The 26970-nt window shown below is 36.8% G+C and overlaps 1 pseudogene and 1 gene segment (V, D, J or C); both read left to right on the plus strand.

Moving 5' to 3' along the window:
- The window catches only part of LOC110203246 (immunoglobulin heavy variable 3-33-like), a 44098-nt gene that overhangs the window by 4663 nt on the left and 12465 nt on the right, over positions 1–26970 (plus strand). Inside the window, exons 3-6 of the V gene segment in view lie at positions 8744–8859; positions 17519–17615; positions 18333–18701; positions 21266–21588.
- Positions 12184–26832, plus strand: LOC110203231 (glycogenin-1 pseudogene; annotated as a pseudogene).

The following is a 26970-nucleotide window of genomic DNA, read 5'->3' on the forward strand; positions in this document are numbered from 1 at the left end:
GGAAAACTGGTTTTCCCACTGAAGGAGCTGATAGGAACGCCCTTGCATCTTTTCCTGGTAGTGACAGCAGCCAAGAATTGAGCATGTTCTCTATCTCTAGCCCTTTCCCTTCTTTTTCTTTTCTCTGCTGCTACTAAGTCTCTGATGTTAAAAACTCCACAGACCATCTCCAATAATTGAGCCTGAGGTGTTTGGGGTCTCATTGCGAATTTCTGCAGTTTCCTCTGGGATAGACTGATTAATGAAACACACGTTCAGGTTTGTTGCCCCTTCTACAGAGTTGGGATCTAAATTTGTATACTTTTTAATAGCTTCTACAAGCCTGTCTTGGAAAAGGGTAGGGTTTTCTTTTACTTCTTGAATAATTTCCTGAATTTTTTGAAAATTTACTTGCTTTTAAAATGCAGTTCTTAGGCCTTCTAACAGTCAAATTACCATATAGTCTCTCTTTCCCCTATTCTCACTCTTCTGATAATGGCATCTTGGGTTAGTAGTGGGAACTGCAGCTGTTCCTGGGGGTATTTTGTGGAGTCATTGCTAACCAAATGGTCCCCAAGTTTTTGAGCTTGTTCCTAAAATACAACACCCATTCCTATTAAAAACACTAGAGAGCATAGGTATAAATGGAGTCTTCCTTAAAATAATAAATAGTATCTACTTAAAACCTTCAGCAAACATCATAGGTAATGGGGACAAGCTAGAAGCATTTCCAATAAGATCAAAGGTGAAACAAGGATGTCCATTATCACCACTGTTGTTCAATATTTTACTGGAAATGTTAGCTCTAGCAATAAGAGAATGAAAAGAAGTTGAACAAATTAGAATAGGTAAAGAAGAAGCAAAGCTATCACTCTTTGCAGATGACATGATGATATACTTAAAGAATCCCAGAGAATCCAGTAAAAAGCCACATGAAATAATAAACAACTTTATCAAAGTTTGCAGGCAATAAAATAAACCCACATAAATCATTGGCATTTTATATATTACCAAAAAAGCCCAATTCTGCTTTTTAAGGCATTCTTCTCCTCATTGGCTTTTTGGGCCTCTTTTGCAATTTGGGTTAGTCTCTTTTTTAAGGTTTTATTTTCTTCAGTATTCTTTTTTTGGGTCTCCTTTAGCAAGCTGTTGACTCATTTTTCATGATTTTCTTGCATCATTCTCTTTTCTTTTCCCACTTTTTCCCTTTACTTCTCTTACTTGTTTCTCCAAATCCTTTCTGAGCTCTTCCATGGCCTGAGACCAGTTCATATTTTTCTTGGAGCCTTTAGATGTGGGAGCTTTGGCTTTGATGTATTCTTCTGCTTGTATGTTTTCATCTTCTTTGTCACCAAAGTAAGATTCTATATTTGACTTTTTTTGATGCTGTTTGCTTATGATCCCAGCCAATTATTAGACTTTTAAGCTCTTTATTAAGGTAAGGGGTCTGTTTCCAGTGTGGAGAATGTACTGTCCCAAGTTTTGGGGGGTTTGCAACTGTTTTCACAGATACTTCTCGGGACCTGTAAATTTTCAAACCTTCTAAGGTGGTATGATCAAAGCAGAGGTCTTTACTCCTTTCCTGGTACTCTGGTCTTTGAGTGACCACAATCACTCTTTTCTACCTTGTAACTATGAGGGCAATTCCTTCTCCACCACTACCACAAACTCCATCATGCCAACACTCCTCCTTGCCCCAGGGCTGCCACCTAGATCTGCAACCCATATCCAAGTACAGGCAAAACAAAAGAATCCTGCCTCAGCACCAGCAAAGAGATCTCTACAATCCCCCTCTGATCAGCTGCTCTGTCCCCCCTCCTTCTGTGAGCTGAGAGCTTTGGAAACAGCTGCCACCTGAGGGTTACACCAAGACTATGCCCAGACTGAGCTGTTTTCTCCTTCCGGTCACAGAATTTTCCTACTGACCATCTGTCTTTGATGTTTGTGGGTTTAGAAGTCTGGAAACCACCACAGCTCCCCTTGATTCAGTCCCTGGAGGCCTGCTCCAGGTTCACTGAGGCCCATCTTTGTTTGTGTGGCCCATGCTGAACTGCGTTCCTCTCTCAGTCTGATGCAATAGATTTTTCCAATCAACCATTGAGGATGTCTTGGGCTGGAAATTTGTTCCACTCTGTCTTTATGTGGGTTCTTCTAATCTAGAATTTGTTTAGAGCTATTTTTATAGGTATTTGGAGGGGCTTGAGGGAGAGTTCAAGGAATTAGTGATGTTTATTAGAGAATGTATATGTGAATTTGCAGTAGTATATATCCCTATTTTCCCTAACATGACTGAAAGAAATTATTATTAAATAACTAATTATTGAGGAGATCTTGGATTTTTTTCCTTTCCTCTTTGGGAGATTAAGTCAAAGTGTAGTTCTCTAAAGGGCAGAGGGCATGGTGAGATGAAATCTTGGAATCATTACTCCAGCCAACCAGAAAACTTTACAAAGAATTTAATATAAGATGAATTCCAGCCCATTTTGTTCCACTCAGCTGAGTTTGAATAGAGATGGGCCCTGTTTTCTCTAGTCTTAGAGCCCTAGTCTAGGGTAGTTCAGATAACAGATAAATCTCTTTGTCCTAGACTAAGTGAGCATAGTCATGTCCTCCAATTCCTCATTAGAATAAGGCCTTTCTCATTATAATATTCATTCTCATTAATTGTTAACCAATCAAAGTTGATTGCCACCCTCAGGAACACCTACTCTTCCAAAGGCATATAAATGTTGAATGTGTTCCATGAGGAATGTTTCATTTGAATGTTCCATTGTCTTTTTATTAATTATCTGCTTGCATGATTAATAAAATGATTATTTACCCGGAAATTATGTCTCATAAACTTCTTATACATCTCTTGAAAGATCCAAACTCCTCCCACCCATCTAGATGTTCATTGTTCATTCGTTCAATTGTTACCCAATTCTTTGTGACCTCTTTGGGGTTTTCTTGGCAAAGAAGCTGGAATGGTTTATGATTTCCTTTTCCAGCTCATTTTAGAGATGAAGAAACTGAGACAAATAGGGTAACACAACTAGGAAATATTTGAGGTCAGATTTGAACTCAAGAAGATGAGTCTTCCTGACTCCAGGCCAGGTGCTCTACCCAGGAAGATGCTTGGCTGCCCCTAAAGTTTCTCTAGACTACTTTATCTAGGTCACCATTCAAATATAGAATATGAAGAGAAAGTTGTAAACTCTGTTGAGAAAAGCCACAGTTAAGGGATATTTCTTAAAGACACTTCTTTTGGAAAGATAAAATATAACTCAAAAGATAAAGACAACTGCTTAGAATATTTTGATGCTTTGTGTAGACTCCCATCCCATCCCAAGTGATGTTATGCCTTTCTTTAGTTTGTCTTTTATCCTTAAACTGTTGAGTACTCTTTTAGTTTCCAAAATAACAACAAAACAACAAAACTAATAACAATAATTATAACAGTACTGATAATATCAATAATTAGCAGTTATACAGCATTCAAAGTTTTGAAAAGTACTTTCCATGTGCTTTCTTTGATCCTTCCAATAACCCAATGTAGTCACACTGTAGTCACTATTATTATTCTTATTTTACACATTAGGAAACTAAGGGAATTGATTTTCCCAGTAGCTAAATAAATGCAGACAGGAAGGATTCAAACTCAGGTTTTCCTTATTCTAGGTTAGTACTCCAAACACTGCAACACCAACCAACCTCATGCACAATCAAGATCATCTCAAAATAAATGGAGTCATTTGTTTATTTGGTTTAGTTTGATTTTTTTTTAAGCACCTAGCTCTAGGGAGTTTAAATTACCAATTTCCATATATGGAGAGTGTTCTGATCCTACATTTTCCAACCCATTAATCAATCATTACCCTTGTGATCCTGGGAACTAGAAAAAATTAAATATCACTGGTATGGGTTAGGAATGGGACCTTTTCAGTATATGCTGAGATCTCTTTAACACTGGTACTCTATCCAAAGTGTTGTCACCCTCACTAATTGTTGAGACTCCACACTAAGAAGATGGAGAGCTGTTATCTTTTACAGGCTGATCTGAAACTGAGGGCTTTTGTCCTAATAGTTGGTGGTTTCTGTAGTGGAAATAAACATGGTTAATTTAGCATATCTAAGTCCATTTTTTTTGTATCTATACTGTGATTGAATAAGTTTTATAATTGCTTTTCATTTTTAAGATAATCACTCATTTGGTAAGGTTTGCTAAGTGATGTGTGTACTTCTAAATAATTGATTAACATTTGTCAACCTTGATAAAAACAGAAAATAGGAAAATAATATTTAATATAATATTAATAATCATCATGATGATGAAGTCATCAATGGCTTATTTCAAAGATCTACAAACTATTGTCCCATATAAAAATTTTGGGATACACCAAAAACAGCGATTAGAGGAAAGTTTATATCTCAATTTATCAATAAAAATATCAATAAAATAGAGAAAGGGTAGACCAATAAATTAGCTATGCAACTAAAAATAACTAGAAACAGAACAAATAGATGACTCCAATTAAATACTGTATTGGAAATCCTAAAAATGAGGTGAGGTGAATTAAACTGAGTGTAAAAAAGCCATTGAATTAATGAGAAAAGCTAAGAAATGGCTTTATAAATAACAAATAAAAGAAATACCTTAATTTGATTTAAAAAAAGAGAGTAGGCAACCAAATCAATAGTATCAAAAGTGAAAAGGGTAAATAAACCACTAAAAAAGGTGAAATTAAAGGTATTGTAAGGAATTATTTTGTCCAATTACATGCCAATAAATTTAACAATTAAAGTGAATTGGCGCAATACTTACAAAAATATAAATTGTATAGATTAGAGTAGAGGGAATAGAATATCTAAATAGAGCACTTTTAGAAAAAGAAATTTAACAGGCCACAAATGAGCTTCCTAAGAAAAAAAGCACCAGGACCAGATGGTTTTACAAGTCACTTCCATCAAACATGTAAAGATTACCTAATTCCAATATTAAATAAATTATTTGGAATATAGGCAAAGAAAGGATCTAGCAAATCCTTCTGTGAATCAAATATGATACTGATACCTAAATCAGGAAGAGTAAAAACAGAAAAAAAAATTTAAGCCAATTTCATTAATGAATATAAATGCATAAATCCTAAATAAAATACTAGAGAAAAGATTACAACAATATATTACAAAGACTATACATTATGATCAAGTGGGATTTATAATAAGAATGCAGGGATATTTTAACAATGTTAAATTGTAAATTATTATTATAATGAATTATATCAATAATAAAAATTTATAAAATTGTATTATATCAGTAGATACAGGAAAAAGCTATTGTTAATGTACAGCACACATGTCTACTAAAAACGTTTGAAAGTATTGGTATTAAATGATTTTTCCTTAAATGATAAAAAAAGCATTTATCTGAAACAATCAGCAAGCTTTATTTGTAATGGGATACATTAGGAGCCTTCCCCATAAGATCACACATGAAATAAAGATGCCCACTACCACCAATATTATTCAATATTGTATTGGAAATCCTACTAATAACAATTAGAAAAGAAAAAAAATCATGAGAATAAGAATTGGAGTAACAAAACTATCCTATTTGCAGACAATATGATGATATACCAGGAAAATCTCAAAGACTGAACTAAAAAGTTAATTGAAAATTCATTTCAGTAAAGTAGCAGAATATAAAGTAAATCTGCATAAATCATCAGCATTCCCATATGTCACAAATAAAACTCTGCAAGAATAGAAAGCAAAAAAAATGCTATTTAAAATCATTTTTGATAGTATAAAATACCTGGGAGTATACCTGCCAAAATGAACCCAGGAACTATCTAAACAAAAATTATTTTTAAAAAAATTCATACAAATAAAATCAGATTTAAATAATTGAAGAAACATTGATTGAATGACAATTTTATCTAAAAGAATTTATATATTCAGTACCAATTAAATTGCCAAAAACTATTTTTCCAAAATAGAAAAAATAATAAAATTCATTCAGAACAACCAAAGTCAAGTATATTAAAGGTACTAATGAAAAACAATGTAAAGGAAGGAGGTTTAGCAGCACCAGATCTTAAACTATATTATAAGGAAGTAATGATCAAAATTATCTGTTAGTGGCTAAAAAATAGGAAGGTAGATCAATAGAATACAGTAGATATACAATTAACAGCAGCAAATACATATAATAATCATGCATTTGTCATACGTAATGATGTAAGATTTCAGGGAAAGAACTAATTATTTGGGAAAAAAATTGTTGGGAAAACTGGAAAACAGTATGGCAGAACTTGGCCATAGATAGCTTACACCATTTACAAAGATGAGGTCAAAATAGATACATGACCTAGATATAAAGAGAGATACATGAAAATTTGAAGAAAGTGAAATATATTGCTTATCAGACTTATGGATAGATGATTAATTTATGAATAAAGAAGAAACAGTCTCTTGTTAGATGTAAAGTTAGATGTATAATGAATAATTTTGTTACATATTAAAAAAGGTTTTATACAAATACAACAAATATAGCGAAGATCAGAAGGAAAGCAGAAAATTGGGTGGAAAGTTTTTATAGATAGTTTCTCAGATAAAGCTCTCATATCTCAAATATATTTAAAGAACTTTGTCAAATCTATTATATGAGATATTCCCCAATTGATAAGTAGTCAAAAGATATGTACAGGCAACTTTCCAATGAAGAAATAAAAAACAATTATAGTCATATGAAAAAATGCTGTAAATCATTATTGACTAGAGAGATACAAATTAAAACAAGCTTGAGATATCATTTTACACGTATTATGCTGGCTAAAACACAGTTGAAGTATAAAGTAACAACTGCTGGAGGGGATGTGGAAAAATCGAGATGTTAATTCCCTGTTGGTGGAATTATGAACTGATCCAATCATTTTGGAGAGCAATTTGGAATTACAGCCAAAAAGTTATTAAACTGCCTATACCTTCTGACCCAGAAATACTACTGCTAGGTCTATTTCCAAAAATGATAAGGGACAGAGTCTTAAAAACCTATATTCATTAAAATTTACCATTCGCTACCTGAAAGAGATCCCGGGAGGAAAACTCATAGCAAATATCATAGTCAAATTTTAAATCTCCCAGGTTAAGGAGAAAATATTGGAAGCAATAAGAAAAAAAAACTATTTAAACACTGCAGAAATATAGTCAGGATTTCACAAGACCCAGCAGCTTGTGTATTCTAAAAGATCAGAGGTTTTGGAATATTTATATTTGAAGAACAAAAAAGCTGGCATTGCATCCAAAAACAACATTCAGCAAAGTTGAGTGTAATCTTGAATGGGGGAAAAAAGATATTTGATGAATGGAAAGCTTACTGAAGAAAATACTTCCTTAAAAATTAGAATAGAGCAAAAGGAAGCTAGTGACTTTATGAGAAATCAAGACACTGTCAAACAAATCCAAAAGAATGAAAAATTAGAAAACAATGTGAAATATCTCACTGGAAAAACAACTGACCTGGAAAATAGGTCCAGGAAAGATAATTTAAAAATTATTGGACTATCTGAAAGCGATTTTCAAAAAAAGAGGCTAGATATCATCTTTCAAGAAATTATCAAGGAAAACTGCCCTGATATTTTAGAACCAGAGGGCAAAAGAGAAATTGAAAGAATCTACTGATCTCCTCCTGAAAGAGATCCCCAAAGGAAAACTCCTAGGAATATTGCAGCCAAATTCCAGAGTTCCCAGGTCAAGGAGAAAATATTAAAAGCAGCCAGAAGGAAACAATTCAAGTACTGTGGAAACACAATCAGGATAACATGAGATTTAGCAGCTTCTACATTAAGGGACTGGAGGGCATGGAATATAATATTCAAGAGGGCAAAGGAGATAGGATTACAACCAAGAATCACCTAACCAACAAAACTGAGCATTATCCTTCAGGGAAGAAAGGTTCATTCAGTGAAATAGAGGTAGGGAGAAAGGGAAAAGGAGAGAATACTCTCAGAAACAAGAACTGTCACCATATTCTGCTCCCTAGTTTAATTATATATGAAGTGTTATTATCAATTCTGGAAACCACATTTTTAAAAACATTTTTATTTAAAGTTTTGAGTTCTAGGTTCTATCCCTCTCCCCTCCCTTCACCCTTCTCTGAGATGGTAAGCAATCAGATACAGGTTGTACATGTGCAATTATGAAAAACATTTCCATATTAGTAAGAGGATTCAAATAAAATTAAAAAAAGAAAGTGAAAAAGAAAAAAAATTCACAGCTCTTCATCATACAATATTGCTGTTATTGTATACAGTGTTCTCCTGTTTCTGCTCACTTCATTTTGCATCAATTAATAATGTTTTTTTTATCAAACATATTTTCAGATCAGTGATGTTTTCAGTAAAAATTAGAACCAATAGGAGGAACCACCAGAAAGAGGAAACAAAGCTCAACAGAAGAGAAAAAAATAACAAATAGTATGCTTTGATATACATTCAAATTCAATAGTTCTTTCTTTGGAGGTGGATAGCATTTTCCATCACAAGGCCTTTGGAGATGGCTTAGATACTTGTATTGCTGGGAAGGGTTAAGTTTATCAATATTAGTCATCACACGATGAGGCTGTTACTGTGTACAACATTCTCTTGGTTCTATGTCCAATTCGTTCTTAGCCATTGGAAGTTATTTCAAATGGCCACCTATGAAAGAGGAAAAAACTAGGATACTCAATCCTTGTCTGGAATCTTAGAATGGTTGTCTCATCTGGCTATCACTTCCTTCCTAGTTGCTACTGGAGGAAACATGAGGTCCTTGGAGGGTTCTGCCGTCCACTGAAGAGCCATCCACTCTTGAGTCCGCACACACAAGTTTGTCAACTGCGGGAGTAGTCAGCAGCATCTGGTAGGGTCCTTGCATCAATCTTTGAATCTGAGTTTCTCATGAGCATAACTTATGCCCTTACTTAAGAGTCTCTGAACAACAGATAGAGATGATCCAATTTCCTAGCGAGGCAGGGCTAGGTTCGAACACTGCAATAACGTTTTCTCACAGTTCCCATAATTGTATAATTTCATTAAGGCAGTTACATATCAAACTACTTAGAGGTCTCACAACAAATTAGCTTGAGAAGGGAGATTTGCATGTCACCAAGGTAACCAAGAAAACTTAAACACAACATCTTAAAACAAAAGACCAATACAATACATTCGTTATCACCAATATTAATTAATATCAAGTATCCTTGCATCCTAATAACACATTCCTGATACATATTTAACCGCACAATTTGAGTCCCAGGTGTCTCATGTATTTATTATGTCCCTATATATCTTTTCTTGGACAATAAGCTTTATTGTCTGAACAGCTCTAAAGGGGCTTTACTTCTCTGATTCCAAATCCAGAAGTTCCTAGATAATTCTGCTAGTTAACAAGGCAAGGCAATTTACTACAATCTCTTAAATTTGGTTCTCCAATCTTGAAGCTTCAGAGATTTCAGCTCATATGCCCATTACTGTTTCTATCCTTATCTAAATCCTGTACCTGATATGAGAATTTTTTTTAAATTTATGAACTACCATTGTGTTTCTTAGCCTGCACCAGGTGCTTTTGATAATTACTGCTTTATAATATAGTTTAAGGTCTGATAATGCTAAACCCCTCCTTTACATTTTTTAGTACCTTTCCTACTCTTGAATTTTTGTCCTTTGTTTTTATTATATTGGCCCTGTCTACCTATGAATAATATACATTTCTCTTATTCTTTAAGTCTTCTATTAGTTCCTGGGTTTGTTTCAACACATGTACTTCCAGGTATTTTATACTGTCTACAATTATTTTAAATGGGATATCTCTTAATATTTTATTTGCAGGGTTTTGTTTGTTAAATTATCTGCAAAAAGTTAGTTTTTTTATTTCATTCCCTATTTTGATTCCTTCCCTTTTGTTTTCTCCATATTGATATCGCAATGATTTCCAATTCAATAATGAATAATATTGGTGATAGTAGGTATCATTGCTTTACACCTGATCTTACTAGGAAGGCTTCTATTCTATCCATATCACACATAATGCTTGCTGATGGTTTTGGACAAACATGCTTTTTATCAATTTAAGTTAAAAACTCATTTATATCTATATTTCCAAATGTCTTTTATACAAATGAGCATTGTACTTTATCAAAAACTTTTTCTGCATCTATTGACATAATCATATGATATTTTTTTTTTAAGCATCAGTATCATATGTATTCATGAAAAGTTTGGTAGGATCCCTTCTTTGCCTATTATTCTAATTATTTATTTTGTGTTGAAATTAGTTGACCTTTAAATGTTTGATAGAATTCACTTGTAAATCCATCTGGTACTGGTGTCTTTTTCTTAGAAAGTTCTTTTATGGCCTGTTCCTCTGACTTTTAAAATTATCAGGCAGATAGTATAAAAATGGGAAAATAATTTCATTTTCTTCACCATTATCAATACAATTTTATATGTAAAAGTCTTAATTCTTAATTAGTATGAATAAATTCTTAAACCAATTTTGAGAACTTATTGCTAAGATTACTGAAAGCCTGAATTTTAATGATAGATAATTTTTGGAAGCCAATCATATACATCTGTATACAATTTTTAGAGAAAATAATCTAATACTGTCACTTTTTCAAAATTTACTGTTCCATTTATTTACATAACATTTTACATCTTTGTCTTATTTTTGTCATATCATTTCTTCTTTAGGAGGATATCATCCCTAAATTATTATTTCTCCATAAGTATAGATTATAATCGTAAGATGTTCATACTTGCATCCTATGATAGTAAGTCAAAGATGTACCAGTATCAATCTATCAGTTAATAGATTTAGTATTGGACTTACAAAACTTCTTGATTATAAAAATTTGCAATAAAAGGAAAAAGAGGGATATAGTTATAACAAAGCATATCATAACAGAGGAGAGGAAACTCCCTTAGCTTTGTTTGATTCCAGGCACAAGTCATATCTGACAGCCAATCACATCACAGTGTATCAAAAACAAGGCTCAGGATTAACCATCTGGGAATTTTCCTTTTCAGCAAGGAAATAGCAAAATGGGGAAATACAGTCAGGAGAGTGCTACGTAGGCCATGCCTAAGTCACCACCAAAATGTTTCCTAGGCACAAACCTCTACTTTTAACAGTTCCCAGACTGCAGCTCATACCATTTTCTAATACTGGCTTCATGACAATTTAGACAACTATGTCTATAATCAAAGCTCAAAAAATAACAAATTAAAGTCCCAGGAATTTTTACCTTAATTGGCAATATTTCACTAACCAAAACTTAAGGCTTGAATATCTTTCCTGATATTTCCCTAGCAGTTAACATTTCATTTACCCTTACTTATAAATACTACCCTTATTCTGGGGCTTCATACAGGAAAAACCTGATCTCATCATTGATATGTTGAAACTCCATCTTGAAACCACCCTATATGCTTTTCAAACATTCAATTTCCAATTGCCAAGAATTTTCAAACAAAAATTTGTTATTAGAGTAAACACTCTTATTATCATTACCATTATCTGTTTTATAACAAAATATACCTCATTAAATATTTAAGTTTTCAAACATATATTTGTGTCACATCCTGTTAAAAGCCCAATTCAAAATCTAAGAGTATCCAGATCAAAAAGTTTTTTTGTCTAACATTTGTGTTACAATGGTCTCTCAAATTTCACAATATAAGAGAATTTAGAAAAACAACAATACCACAAACAATAAGTGTCAGATAACATCAATTACTTTTCCAAATTATAACATATAAAAATCATTGGTCTTATTAATTTTGTCATTTTAAAACCATTTCAGAGTTATCAGGTATGCAACAATTGCATTCAATTAAAGAAATAACAGTAATATAGTGCTCAACATATGCCAGTCATGTGTTAAGCTCTTTACAATCATCATTATTTTGATCTTCACAACAACCCTGGGAGGTGGGTACCATTATTATTTTTCCCTTTACAGATCAGGAAACTGGGGCGAACAGAGATAAGACAACATGCCTAAGATTACACAGCTAATAAGTTTCTCCAACTGGAACAGAGAAGGATGAGCTCACCAGGGCAGATGCTGGTCTGTACCCCTCTTTGTACTGCCCTGCTAGTTACTATCAGGGCCACCAGGACCTTCCCAGGCAGTAGCTGGGCAGGGCCTGCTGAGTGCTAGGCCTGCACTGGAGACACTGAATGGGCGTTGAGGGCTATGGCAGAAGGTACTGGCTGCAGAATCCCAGTGCCATGGTGGCTAATGCAAAGACATTCCCATTGGTTGTAGGTCCTGGTGGCAGGGGAAAGCAGATGCTGGCTGTCGGGCTTGACCCCCTGACACCTGCAGCTTTTGTCACCGGATGCTGCTGTGTGCTACAGTTACCCAAAAATAACATTCAGATATTTTCTAGGTATAAAGTGAAAGACTTATTACGTTCTTGTGAGAAGCAGGTGTCTGCTTCGTCTGGCAGTCCCATCACAGAGAGGCAAGGCACAAAGGTCGGAACAAAGGTTATATAGTCCTAACGCAATGACACCTAACCACCACTGGCTGTAAATCCCATTGGACAGGAATTTCAGCCTTACAATCTAAAATGTGAAAATCTACCCCAGAAACCAGGAATCTCATTATAATACTACCAATCCTAGCTATTTTATCCTTATTTAGCATTAGCCATTACCTAATACTAATGTAACAGCACAGATCATGTGTTTTCTAGGAACTTCAAACTTGGGCCTATTCAGGTTAGCATAACCAAGCTTGAGTTTGTAACAGTCTACAAAACTGTTACACTCAGTCCATCTGAGAGATCTCACACTGTTTACATTGTCTCACTCACTGCTGAGGCTGGGGCTACTTGTTGCAGGCATAGGGTGAGCAGGATGTAATGGACCTGGGTGATGCCCCAGGCTTGACTAAAGGGGTGGGCTTCGGGATGCCCAAAGGCATAGAGCTGCTGGGGCAATACCCAGGGCTCAGGCCCCACTGCAGCTGCTGCCCCCTTCTACCAGGTGGGTCTTAAAGTTTTAAACTGCATGACTGGAGGAAGAGAATGCAATTCAACTTTTCCTACATTTTCCAGGAATTTTTTTCAGCACCTGTATTTGGGAATTTGATCTGAAAAGGGTTAACAGAGAAAGGGAGTGGGTCTCTGACCTGGTGGTGTTACTGGGGATCTCTGGTTCAATGAAGGGTTAACAAAAGGTTGCTATAAAGTGCAAACCAGTTACCTCCTCCTAACTAGCTGCTTTCCTTCATTGTCCTACAACAATGAAGCTATTAATCTTGCCATTTATTTTCAAAAACTTCATAAAATTTAATCCTTATTTTTCCTTAAAATAAATTCTATAGAATGGTAGTCCAAAACTTGCTGAAGTATTTCAGAAGACAGTGAGTTCCTGGAATTATCCCAAAGTCTCAGGAGTTCTCCCCTGCAATTTTAAAATAATGAATCTTCAAACCCTTAATGTTTAATCTCTAAACCTCCAGCATCTACTAAGATGTTTTTAATGGTTCTACAAACTTTGATTATCTGACTTTATTTCTGTAATACCAACTTTGCCAATGTTGAAATGTCAGGAAAAAAATTTCTAACAGGTTTTTTTTCTCTTGTCTTATAACCTAATCTTCTGTGGAAAGCTCAAAGTGGGAGTTAGTTCTGCTTACTGGGATAACTACTTCAACTGTGAAAGTTCATTAACATTTCCCAGTGTTCTAAATTCACTGGTTATAGCCTTCAGCAGTCTTTATGACTTGTTGCATTTTAAATCTCTCAGAGTAGAAGAATCTACATAGACATTTCACATTTTACAAAGACATACAGACAAAATGACAAGACAGCTATAAATAGCAGGCTAGCTCACAACTGAATTCTAATAAGGTGCACAATTAAAATTCCAGTTTTACCAAGGCACACAGTGATGATGGGTACAGAAAAACAAAACAACCAGAAGCCAGTGGTGGTAAATTTACAGAGGTAGGCAGCAGGGTCAATTGGCAGAGGTATCCATTTAAGAACAGTTATCCATACCAAAGTGGTCCAGAATGAACTGGGTCATGGGAGTGGCCCTGGAGTTTTCCTCACAAGAAAAAAGTTGAGCTCAACCAGAGCATGAGCCCAGTATTAGAACTAGGAAAGGACAGTGGATACACGATATGAAGTGGGGGCAAGTTAGGACTCTGGAGAAATAAATTGCTGATGGTCCCTAGTCCACTCACACTGGTACCAGAAAGTCTACCTGTCAAATAACCAGTCTAACTTGTCAGTGGCTGGAGCTGAACAAAGCAAGTTAGAGACAGGACAGTCAAGAATCAAACAGAAGTTTACATTCAAAATGAGGACAACAGATAGTGGGGTGGGGAAAAGGAAGAGGCAGTATGAAGAAATCTCAGTACTTTTACCAATGACTGTGCAGAGAGCTATAGCCCGGACAATGAGGGGTAACAGCAACATGGTGACCAGTTTGATTCATAGTAGAACTTCATGACCAGAACATGGGTACTAAAAGTGCTTGTTTGAGCTCAGAGACGCTGGTGTGAAACAATTCTGAGATTTTGGGGTTGAGACCATCCAGAGGGTGTGTGCAAACAGTTGTTATTATGCCAAACTCAGGGCACAGCTTGTTTGCTGAGCTTTAGCTCTGGAAAATAGGTTTCTCCCAATATCTTGACAGTGGCAAAAGGATTCCTCACTGTTTTAAGATAATCGTTTGCTAGAAACTGAGTGGGATTGAGACCACTTACCCAAATAAAAATTCAGAGCTTTTTCTAGGTAGAAACAGAAGTTTAATTTAGCAGGGCTCGCGCAAGAATTGGGCGTCACCTACCCAGGGCAGACTGGAGTAGGGAAGCAGGGCACAAGCAGTAAGCAAGCAGTTATATACCCCTAGACAAACAACTCTAAGAAACTCCCCCTCCCCACTTGTTTACCTCAATCTCTTTATCCTCACTGGGTGAGCTAAGAGACCTTACGTTCTACCCAGAAACTAAGATACATTTTACCCAAAAACAAGCTTGGAAGCTAGAAGATTGCCTTATTTGGCAGCAGAGATAAGGCTGGGGTGGTGGTTACAAAACAAGGGGTGGGGGGTGGTCAACAGGTGTATGACCTGATCACATGATTTATAGGAAAAGGAAACTTAGGCCCAGCTAATGCTAAAGCCTTAATTAAATTTTGGGGCATAGCTTCCATTTCAGATGAGAAACTTTCAGTTGTCCCACACAAAACTTTTCTGAGTGTGTTGATCAATTAAATCAGCCAGATCATATGATCTGATTCTATCATCTTTGAAATGTAAATCTTTGCATTTCCCTTTTGCACTGTTTCATCTTTTTGTCACCTAAGTAATTTTACACACGTAAGCATTTTGGTAAAGGAAATCTTGGTTATGGCCCTACCGTGGTCAAGTAGGGCAAACTCAGTCAATAAGACCAAAGGAGTTTATTACCACATCAAGCTGGATCTGAATTAAACCTATATAATGGTAAAATAGTCCTGATTGATACATGTTATCAATGAGGAACTGAGATTTTGTCACCTCTTTATTATAGCATAATAGAGAGAGTTAGTGCTGAAGAGATGTGATTAGTGCTAAAGAGATAGAATCAGTGCACTTAATCACCTGCAGGCTGACTTCCCATGTATCCAAAGGTCAAACAAGGTTAAAAGGTGGGGTCACTCAGACTGACTCTGCACCAGGGACTGATTTTTCACAGTCTCTCCTTTGGGGCATTCAAATTCTATTGATAGAGTGCAGCTCTGATGTGCTGGCCATGTTATTCGATTGCCAAAGATACATTTGCCTAAAAGATTCTTTTATGGAGAACACATGCAAGAAAGGCACTCACCTGATGGTCAGAAGAATCAACACAAGGACACACTCAAGGTCTCTCTGAAGAACTTTGGAATGATTGTGTGACATGGGAGAAGATGGCAAAAGACTGCTCAACATGGGGTGGCTGCATCAAAGAAGGTATTGTTCTCTGAGAATGAAGCAGAATTGCAGTAGCTCAAAAACAGAAATAAAAACAAAACCTAAAACCATGAGATGTTCAAATTTAGAGGTAGTTCTATCCTTACATGTTCCTATGGACAGCAATATAATGAATGATGCGCATTCTTGCTCATCTTACTGGAAAGGGCTGTAACTTTCTGATTCCAGCACAGTGTTCCAACCACTATGCCATCCAGCTTCCCCTAAGGAGCATGGGTTCAGAAAAGACTAGCACCTCTGGTGTGAGGGCCTGCTGAGCCCTTTTTGGGGCTGCTTATTCACTCTTTATGTCTACCTCTCACCTAACTTGCCTTTAGCTCCAAGAAGGTGTCATGTATTCAGAGGCCATACCTCAATAAAATGATCTTGGCAGATGGGCTAAACCAGGTTGAGGGTAACCAATGGGTCTCAAACTCATCAGTGAGTTACCAGAATATGTACTGAAAGCAAGTGAAGACCTGCCTCCAGCAGAATGGGTGGATGATAGCCATTTGTTCCAGTGGCCATGAAGATGGTTGATGTAGGTGCTGGGGAGCACTTAGATCTTGATCAAACATCGAAGACACCAAGGTCATCCACTGCGTCCCATGCCATCCCTCTTGATTTTTGTCTTGCCATTGAACTTTAATGACTGGAAGATAGAGTGAGGCTGATGACTTTGTGCAGCTTGACTCACTTAAATCCCATTCACGTGCATATCATGATGTCACCCCATAATGCACTCTTTGAAAACAAAAAACAGACAAACCAATCACAACATCTACTATTTGTTCGTATCCTATGTCATTCTTCCCCATATATTGTTATTTCTCTTTAACAAGAAATCCACTAAACACATGGGAGACTTTCCTTGAGTTCTTTTAGCAGCTCAGAGGTACCAAGGTAGCAAGAATTAGGACTTCCATCTATGGTCTATCAGTCTTGCTACATATCTGGCCCACCTCATCTTATAATTAGACATGTCTTACTGTTTTTAACATAATATGAAGAAAATATGTTGTCATCAAAAAAAGTTACACTCATGACTTGGTTATTTTAGTCCTGTACATTTTACAAATATCTAGCTCTATCTAGCCTTTATTTTGATTTCTTGTGTTTATTCAATTCAATAAATAATCACCTAATACTCTAAGTGCTGAGAATGCAGTATTGGTGGAATCTTTGCCCTCAGAAAGCTTACACTGTGGACAATGAGTCATAAAAAAATGTGTGCAATAAAATTGTTTATTTCCTCTTAGTGGGAGAGCTGATGCATTAAAAATCGTAGAAATAAAACAGAAAATTAAAAAAATAGAATTTCCCTTTCTTTTTATCTCTTGCTGTTGGGCTTTCTTGATAGTAAATAGAAATGCCAATGATTTATGTAGGTTTATTTTATAGCCTGCAACTTTGCTAAAGTTGTTTATTGTTTCAAGTAGTGTTTTACTTGGTTTTCTAGGATTCTGTAAGTATATCATCATATCATCTGCACAGAGTGATAGCTTTCTTTCTTCTTTACCTATTTGAATGCCTTCATTTTTTTCTTCTCTTATTGCTACAGCTAATCTTTCCAGGATGATATTGAACATCCTTGTTTCAACCCCGATCTTATTGGAAAGCTTCTAGGTTGTTGCCATTATACTTGCTGAAAGTTTTAGGTAGGTGCTACTTATTATATTAAGGAAGACTCCATGTATTCCTATGTTCTCTAGTGTTTTTAATAGGAGTGGAAGTTGTATTTTGTGAGAAGCTTTTTCTGCATCTATTCAGATGATCATGTGGTTTCTGTTACTTTTGGTGTGGATATGATCAATTATGCTGATAGTTTTCCTAATATTGAACCAACCTTGCATAAGTGGTATAAATCCTACCTGGTCATAGTGTATTATTCTTGTGATAAGTTGCTGTAATCTATTTGCTAATATTTTGTTTAAAAATTTTGCATCTATATTCATTATGTAAATTGGTCTATCTTTTTCTTTCTCTGTTTTGATTCTTCCTGGTTTGGATATCAGCACCATATTTGTATCATAAAAAATATTTGGTAAGACCCCTTCTTCATCTGTTTTCCCAAATAGCCTATATACTATTGGAAATTAATTGTTCTTTAAATGTTTGGTAGAATTCCTTTGTGTATCCATCTGGCCCTGGAGATTTTTTCCTAGGGAGTTCATGGATGGTTTGTTCAATTTCTTTTTCTGAGATGGGGTTATTTAAATATTTTCCTACCTCTTCTGTTAATTTGGGCAATTAATGTTTTTGTAAATATTTATCCATTTCACTAAGATTGTCAAATTTATTGGCATACATTTGGGCAAAATAGTTCCTAATTACTATTTTAATTTCCTCTTCTATTGTTTTAATTTCCTCTTCAGAGATTTTTGACAAAGAAAGAGGATCTCTCTATATAAGAAATTTTGAGAAGACAGTTTGCTGGAGTTTGGTTGGCAGCACTCCAACCAAGAAACTTTGTAAGATGATGTCCTGAACACCAGACAGCAGTATGAGAGGAGACTTCTGAAGGCTTCTGAATCAAAGGAGAGGTGATTACTCCTTTCCTAGCTTGTGTTCTGGTTCATGAGTGACCACAAGCACTCTTTTCTGCCTTGGAACTGTGAGGGTTCTCTCTATACTGCCACTACAAGCTCACCACACCAGTGCTCCATCTTACCCCAGGACCACCACCCAGAACTGTGACTTACATCCAAGCACAAGCAAAGCAAGAGAATCCTGCCTCAGCACCGGTAAAGAGATTCCTATAATCCCTCTCTGATCAGCCACTAGATTCTCCCTCAGTTTGTGGGCCAGAAGCTCTGGAAACAGTTGTCACCCCAGGGCTGCTCCAGGACTGGGTCTGAGACCTAGCTTATTTCTTGCTGTCATCACAGACATTTCCTACTGATCTTCTAAGCTCTCTTTGGCATTTGTGGGTTGAGAAATATGGAAACCACCACAGCTACTTTTGATTAGGTCCTCTGAGGCCTGCTCCAGTTTCGCTGAGGTCTCTTTTGCCTGTGAGCCCATACTGACCTGCATTCCTCTCCCAGGCTGGCATGATACACCTTCTTTCTTAACCATCCAGGTTGTCTTGGGCTTGAAGTTTGCTTCACTCAGTAATACTAGGAAAAAAAAATTGTGATTTCTAACATAGCATCCTCCTCTTGGCCCATTCCACCAAGTCATATTTTCAGGTTGGATAACCATGAATTAATCCAAGTAGCCTGTAAGTCCGTACTCATGGGTCCAAAACAGTTGACACAATTAGTTCAAAGCAAAGACAAAAGTTATAACATGAGCTTTCTAACTATAAACATGAGGCACACTTTCCCACAAATACACACAGAGTTAGGGGGAAGAGTGGGCCTTGCATAGAATATGCTAGTTGAAAGATACATATGAAGAATATATATGGCCAAGCCAACTCAGGTCTCTGCCACTTTAATACTCTGACTTTTTTTTCTTATTGTGAAACTTCCACATTTCTCTTTGTGGGAGCAGTATCTTTGCTGGGCAGGTCTTACAACTATATTCACTGGCCAGGTTTTTTTTTTCCTTAGCTCAACTCTGGGCAGCAGAGCTGAATCTCCGTCTGTTTACAACAGAACTGACTAGGTTGCTTTTTTTATATCAACCCAAAAAACTTGGCTAATCTAGACTTTGCCCATGTGGCATCAGTTGCCATAAGCCAGGACCCCAAATGTTGTCAGGTTGAATAAAGTTGTTAATGCCAACTAAGGAAGTAAAAATAATATAAACATTTATTTTTAATTTCCTTATGAACAATGAATGGGACACTCTCAAGTTTTGCAACCTTTACTATCTGTGAATAGCGCACATAGGGTGATCATTTTATATCTGAAATGGGAAGAGCCTAAAATCTATGACCCTTATACAAGCATGTCTGAGACAGTTATTGATGGACTCAGCACTTGAAGAGGACCACTATGAATTTTCCTGTTCTATAGTCATTGAACTCCATTCACAACTCATGTGTTATGTTACTCTTAATTTAGTAAATAACAGAATAAGAAAGAATCACTTCAAATGTAATCACAATAACAAGGGAGAGAAAACAAAAAGACATGGCTCAGACTCCTCCTGCTTTGTCATAAAGATTCCGTAGCTATAATAGTCACCAAGAGAGGGAATAGTGGCTTTTTTCCATTGAATTGAATCCTTCAAAATAGTGATGATCTCTGAAAGATCTCTGGATCTAGCTCTCTAAAAGCATAAGGACTCTGAAATTACAAATCCCTCTTCTGGGAAAAAAAAAGGAAAGTGGAAGTGGGAATAAAAATGTGGCTGAGTATACAGTTAAATTTGCAGTAGGTGGCAGTAGAGCTTCTGGGTAATTCTGGGTAATGAGAATGGTACTTGAAATATGAGGATCATCTCATAGAGATCTGAACCATTGTTGCTCCATAAATCAGACTATTGGGTCAGTGTCACAGAGGATAAAAGTTTCTCTCTCATATCAAACAGAATATGACCCTCTGAGGACAAGGAGTTTCTTGGAGGAGACTTACTATTTTCTTAATGTACACTGTGATTTTAGAAGAGTGAAATAAGGATTATGAGCTGTTTCTAGCAAGGTAATGGGGGAGTAAAACTGGGACTGTGGGTAAATAATTTTAGTGAAATGTAATTTTAGGTAAAGGGAAAGAAAAAGAAGACTCAGAAAGCAGTAGAATTGCCATGAATCAGGACAAGAGACCCTGAAAAGAAAGTGATTCATAGAACAGATTCAATCTGTTGATCGTTGGAATTGTGAGAAGGTTAAGGAGCTTTGACAATCAGAAATTAGATTAAGATTGACTAGAAGCTTATTAGGAATACAGAAAGGCCTACTACATGAGATCCAACTGTTTAGAGTTATTGAAGTGATGTAGTGTGATTGATACTGAGTCAAAACCATCAGCTCTGGGAGCCTCAGTGTCACCAACATTCTCCAGTGCTTTGGAAACAGTTCTGGGAGAACTTTCTCTCAAGTTCAAGAAAGAGACTTCTTCCTGGGAGGAAGAAGGTGTTCTTCCTCTTTTTGAATGCAGCAACATGTGGAAATTGGGTCCCTCTCTACTGGGATGAAAAGCATCCCCAAACGTGTACTTGTACTTCCTCTGGGAGACAAGCTCAACCTCTTTGTGTTCTTTCACGTAGAGGACTAACCTGGAAACTCGCCATGATGTTTAGGTTGGACTGGAGTTTCCTTCTGATTATTTCCAAAGGTAGTTTTATGGAGAGGGAGGGACAATGTGAAGTGGTGACTTAACATGACTATTGACTTTAATACAATGTCTCTGTGTTGCAGGTGTCCAATGTGATGTGCAGCTGGTGGAGTCTGGGGGAGATGTGAGACAGCCTGGGGGTTCTCTGTGTCTCTCCTGCAAAGCTTCTGGATTTACCTTCAGTAGCTACTGCAGAGTTGGGACTGCCAGGCTCCAGGGAAGGGACTGGAATGGGTTGCAACCATTACCATTGGTGGAAGTAGTACACACTATGCAGACTCCATGAAAGGCTGATTCACCATCTCCAGAGATGATGGCAACAGCATGTCATATCTACAGATGATTTCCCTTAATACTGAAGATACAGCTGTGTATTACTGTGCAAGAAACACAATGAGGAAAGAACGTAAGACTTCACAGAAACTTCCCTTGTCAGGAGATGAGGGGCCAATGAGGCCAGAAGGGGTTTGATCTCATGATGCACACAATGCAAGATGAGTAGATTCAGTAACAGGTGTAGAGAGAATCTGAACCATTTCTATTTATAGCCTCTGTTGTTTTTTTCCTTTTATCCCTAGAGAAAGCAACTTTTCCACTAGCTAGCTATCATTCTTAATGCCTGACTCTGACTCCCACTACTACCTCATATTTAATTGGTAGTTATATACTGCAAATTCAACTTTCATCACATATCTAGTATACTCTCCTTTCTCTCCTCAAGGTACCACAACCACCCTGGTAGGCCTTTACCAGCTCTGCCTGGACTGTTATGCTATCCGACTGGTTGTTCTCCCAGCATCAGTACTCTCTTCACTCTAGTCCATACTACATTTAGTTATCAAAATTATCTTCCTAAAGCACAGATCTGAACATTTTCCCCAAATTCCTGTGATGCTGTATTACCTCCATGAGAAAATATATACTCCTATTTGGCTTTTATAACCTTCATAGCATGGCCCCTTCCTATCCTTCCTATCTTATTGTACCTTTCTTTCTTCCTCATATTTGGCAGTTCAGTGATGCTGACCTCCTTGCTGTTCTTTTCACAAGAGACTTAATTTCCCTACTTCATGTGTTTTCACTGGCTGGAATTCTTCTCCTGGGGGGCAGCTAGGTGGTATAGTGGGTTTAGCACCAGCCCCAGAGTGAGAAGGATCTGAGTTCAAATCTGGTCTCAGACACTTGACATTTACTAGCTGTGCGACCCTGGGCAAATCACTTCACCCTGACTGCTTCCCTGTCCCCTCACCTCTTCTCACCCACCCACAAAAAAAAAATTCTTCTCCTCCTCATCTCTGCCTCTTCTCCCTTTGGGCTTTTTTCAAACCTAACCTGAAATTCTGCCCTCCTCTACCATCTCCAATCCTAATTCCAGTGTCTTTGTGCTGGATATATCCTGTATGCACATACACACACACACACACACACACACACACACACACACACACACACATATACAAATGTATATGTATATATATATTTTTTTTGAGCATAATTATTTTCATATTGTCTCCCTGAATGAGACTAACCTCCTTAAAAACGGGGACTGTTTTTTGCCCTTTTATCCCACTTCTTGCCACCATTCATGGCTCATAATAAGTGCTTAATAAAAGCTTGTTGCTGATTTGACCTTCTGTTTCTTCATGAATGAGAGTCTCCAAAATAGCTGAGGTGTGTTCTGTCCATTACTTCCATGTTATGTACACAATGAGTAATTTCTCTGACATTTTAACACATTAAGAAAAAATAGCCATAATTATTAAATATTGTTGAGAGTTAAATTTAACAAAATGGTAAAATGAGGCATGTTTATCTAAGAAGATAACATTCTATTATCAAGGCTAATAACCTGAGAATGAGATCATTCAATGGCTGCTTCAGTCTCCAGTCAAAGACCCCAAGGAATAGGACAGGTCCTCTTTTAGAGATTTTTGGCAACTACAGAACAAAGAACATAACGGCATAGGTGACATCACGTGCTTAAGGACAACAAAATTGGTTATATATACGAGTTGTGGGGAGCACCATAATTGGTTGGAAAATGGGGGGCTAGCAACAACCCTTCTCCTCTCTTTCCGATGACTAAAAAGTGGTTATGGATTGAGTCCACTTGTAAGGCCCAAGATAATGGCCCAGACTTATTTGGACGGCAAATCAGAAATCATTTAAGGATTGAAGGCATTATAAATATATTAGGCCCAACTCCCTTATGGCAGACCATATTTTCCAAGGTTAGCAGCATTCTTTGAGGCAGGATTAGAATAGCAGTTACCAAGAGAACTTGATTTCTGAACTTAACCCATTGCAGGTAAGTGAATTCTGAACTAAGTTTAGAGACAGAGACTAAGAAGTCAGTTACAGGACAAAATCAATTAGTTTTAAAAAGGATCAATAAGAAAATGATACAGCATCTGATGGATGGGATGGGATCTGAACCCCCAAAAGTCCTTGGGATTTGGATTCCAAAAAGGAAAAGTCCTAGACCTTCCCACATGGCCAAATCTCTGCTTTTTCTGTGGCAATGATCCTAACAACTGACCTTTCATTATCTGCTAAACTCAATCCCCCAATTCTCTGTTACCCTTAACCTAATCCAGCCATACACTGTCTTACCTCCCTATGGCTCCCAGCCACTTCCCATCCTTAATCCTATCTGGGCTCCATTCTCCTTTGGCTAACTGGACCATGTCCCTGGTGTTCTGTTACCTCATAGTCACACCAGCTTACTGGCCACTCCAATTCAGATCCTCCTTAGACTACTCTTCCAGTCACCCCAGACTCCTTGATCATTCCTAGATCCCTCCCACAGACTTTCTGTATGTAAGGTCCATTTGTCCTCCATTAAGGGGCTCAGATACTTAACATCTGGCCCAGTTGCATTAGTAGTACACATGCTTAAATTCCTTACAAGTCTGTCCAGTATGGCAGATTCTTTAAATCTCACCCACCCAAATGTTCTAATAAACCTTGTCCTTCGCTGAAAGAAGGCTTCAGTCGAATTCATTTGGGTAGGAACTGAATGTTGTGATTCTGTGGTTCCAGCACTCCTACACCTCTAAACCTCAACAGATCCATTTCAATTTTAATTTTCTCAGTATTATATGCATACAGCAATCTCACATATATTATGTGTGACAAACAATTTGAAAAGCATAGTTTCTGCATAATTAATCATTTTATTAATAATGCTAGCATGTTATTAATAAAAGGATGGCCTTTTGGCCATCTCTCTTTCACCAAAAACCCCTGATGGAACCCATTCAATGCTGAGAGTTGGAATCAACTCTGATTGGTCAACAATGAGAGAATGAATATTATTCTGAGACATGGACCTATCCTACTAAGGGTGTGGGGTATATGATTTTAATCCCTTGGTTTTGTTCAAGAGAATTATTTGGATCCATATCCTCATCTGATAAAAGGGAGAATCCGCATTCTCCAGACTTGTCTTAGTTAAACACAATGGGCTTCAATCCATCAGTTCACCTAACTTAACCTTTTGAACAGATCTGAGTTCTCCCTCTCAGTATCAGCCCTTCAAAGGATGCCTGAGTAACCCACAGGGGGTGATTTCTGATTGAGGAAGTAGAAAAAGGGAAAACCCTTGGTCATTTTCAAAGAAATAGTTACTAAATACAAGAGAGAAATAATTATTTCTCTCAAATGCATCAACATGACTTTACATAGAGACTAAGAGTGTCCCATTCATAACTTGTAAGGAAATGTAAAGAAATGTTTATACTTTCATCCTTTAACTGATGTGAGAAATTTCATTAATCAACTTAAGGAGATTTGAGGGCCTTTAATCATGAATGAAACTGACATTACACTAGGAACTTCTAGTGATTTACTTACCAATACAGCCAAAAAACTCTTTACAAGTGGGCAAATATTCCTAGAATAACTTATTAAAAAAAGACTTAAATTCTTTTTTTAAAAGTTAGGAAGTTCTAGATGTTCTTCTCAGGTTCCCCCTCACCACAGTGCCTTGGGTTCCCATACTCAACTGTGATCAGTCACTGACTCCTCAATACCATAACAGGGAAGTTTAGGAAAGATTTTCAATGTATTCACCATATCACCACCTTGGACAGTGAAGATCCAGCTCATCTAAACTTAATGAAAAGACACAGGTCTGTGCTGAGTGTCATCTTAACCAAACTCTCCTTCTGATCACTAATATAGTATTCATAATGTGTGTTCATGGAGGCAGATACTCTGGTACTGGCAAATGTTGATGAGCTTTTTGAGAGAGAGAGAGAGAGAGAGAGAGAGAGAGAGAGAGAGAGAGAGAGAGAGAGAGAGAAGCTATCGGCAGCACCATACTCAGATTGGTCTGACTGTTTCAATTCTGGAGTCTTTGTGTATTGACCTTCCACTGAAATATACAATCAGCTGTTATACATGGCTTCTGAAGAGGGCAGTTTTGGTGGTGGGGATCAGGGTTTGATGAACATTTTCTTTAGCAGTTGGGCAAAAACAAATATCAGAAAGCACCTGGCATTTATTTACAACCTAAGCAGCATTATTATATACTTCTACCATCCAGCATTTAAGGCACTTGGGGCAAATGCAGAATTCATGTATCTCCGGAGATGAATCAAATAATGGAATTAAACTTGTAACCTCCAAATGAAAATTTTCAGGAATGATATTCATGACACCACCATGACTCACAATTCTTCACTATGTGGTGGGATATCTTCAACACCAACATTTTCCTTTCTCCACTAGTTTGCTATTGGTAAAGAAACCTTCACAGAGACAGTTCCAGATGCAATCTCACAAATTTCCATGGGGACCTCAGCCCTCCATCCTAACCATTTGTATAATTGGATGAACAAAAAGAGTGATGGGAGCAAGGCCAGACTGATTCCATGGAAACAAATTACTTTACTGATATCAAGGAGAAACTGGACACTTACCTCCAGTAGCAAGATCGCAATTTTCTCTGTGCAAACATTGACTACACAGGAATGTTTCTAGATGATTTAGTATCTAGAAGAGTGTTGCATATAATCCATTACAGCTGCTAGTGGATTTGATTAAAGCTCTTCATTTGTAGCTTCATAGTATTAAAGTTGAAAACTGGACAGAAGTCAAGAAGTAAAAAGCTCATTTTCTGGTCAGTTAATTGCTGAGTGATTCCTCACATGATCATTCAGAGTAAATTTGAGAAATTTTCTATTTAATGTGAATTACAAATAAATTTAGTGAGTGGGAATGAAGCCATTAAATTATGGGCCTTGGCTCCTGAAACTTGGATAACTGGGCTCCAATCAGTTCTGTTTATAAGGATAAATTGGAAAGGCACTAATATATGCCTGGAAAATTTTCTGTCATAGGTAGATATTTCAGGATTGATGAGAGACTGCCTTAGTGGTCCAATTCTTCTTTTATGGAATAGCAATGTAACACTGCCAAATTGAGTCAAAACTTTAATAACTGTTACCAAATATGATGTACTCTTTTAACCTCTCTTTAAAAAATCTTTTTTAAAAAACTGTTTTTCTGTGTGTGCTAAGGTAGCATGCAGTTCTATTTTGGGGATAAAAGTGAGTTTTCAGAATGCTTACCTATAGTGGCACTATGCACAACAATGAAAACTTAGCCCTGAAAATAAAAAGTTAGAAAATGCATGTGTTCTTAACATTCTTGGGACACTAATTCATTGTTGGTGGAATTATGAACTGATCCATTCATTTTGGAGAGTAATCTGGAATTATGCCCAATGAGGTTTTTGAACTTCCTACACCCTTTGACTCAGTAATACCATTACTAGTCTATT

Source organism: Phascolarctos cinereus, unplaced genomic scaffold, assembly GCF_003287225.1.
Source record: "Phascolarctos cinereus isolate Bilbo 61053 unplaced genomic scaffold, phaCin_HiC Scaffold_3;HRSCAF=262, whole genome shotgun sequence".
In the NCBI taxonomy this organism is placed as follows: domain Eukaryota; kingdom Metazoa; phylum Chordata; class Mammalia; order Diprotodontia; family Phascolarctidae; genus Phascolarctos; species Phascolarctos cinereus.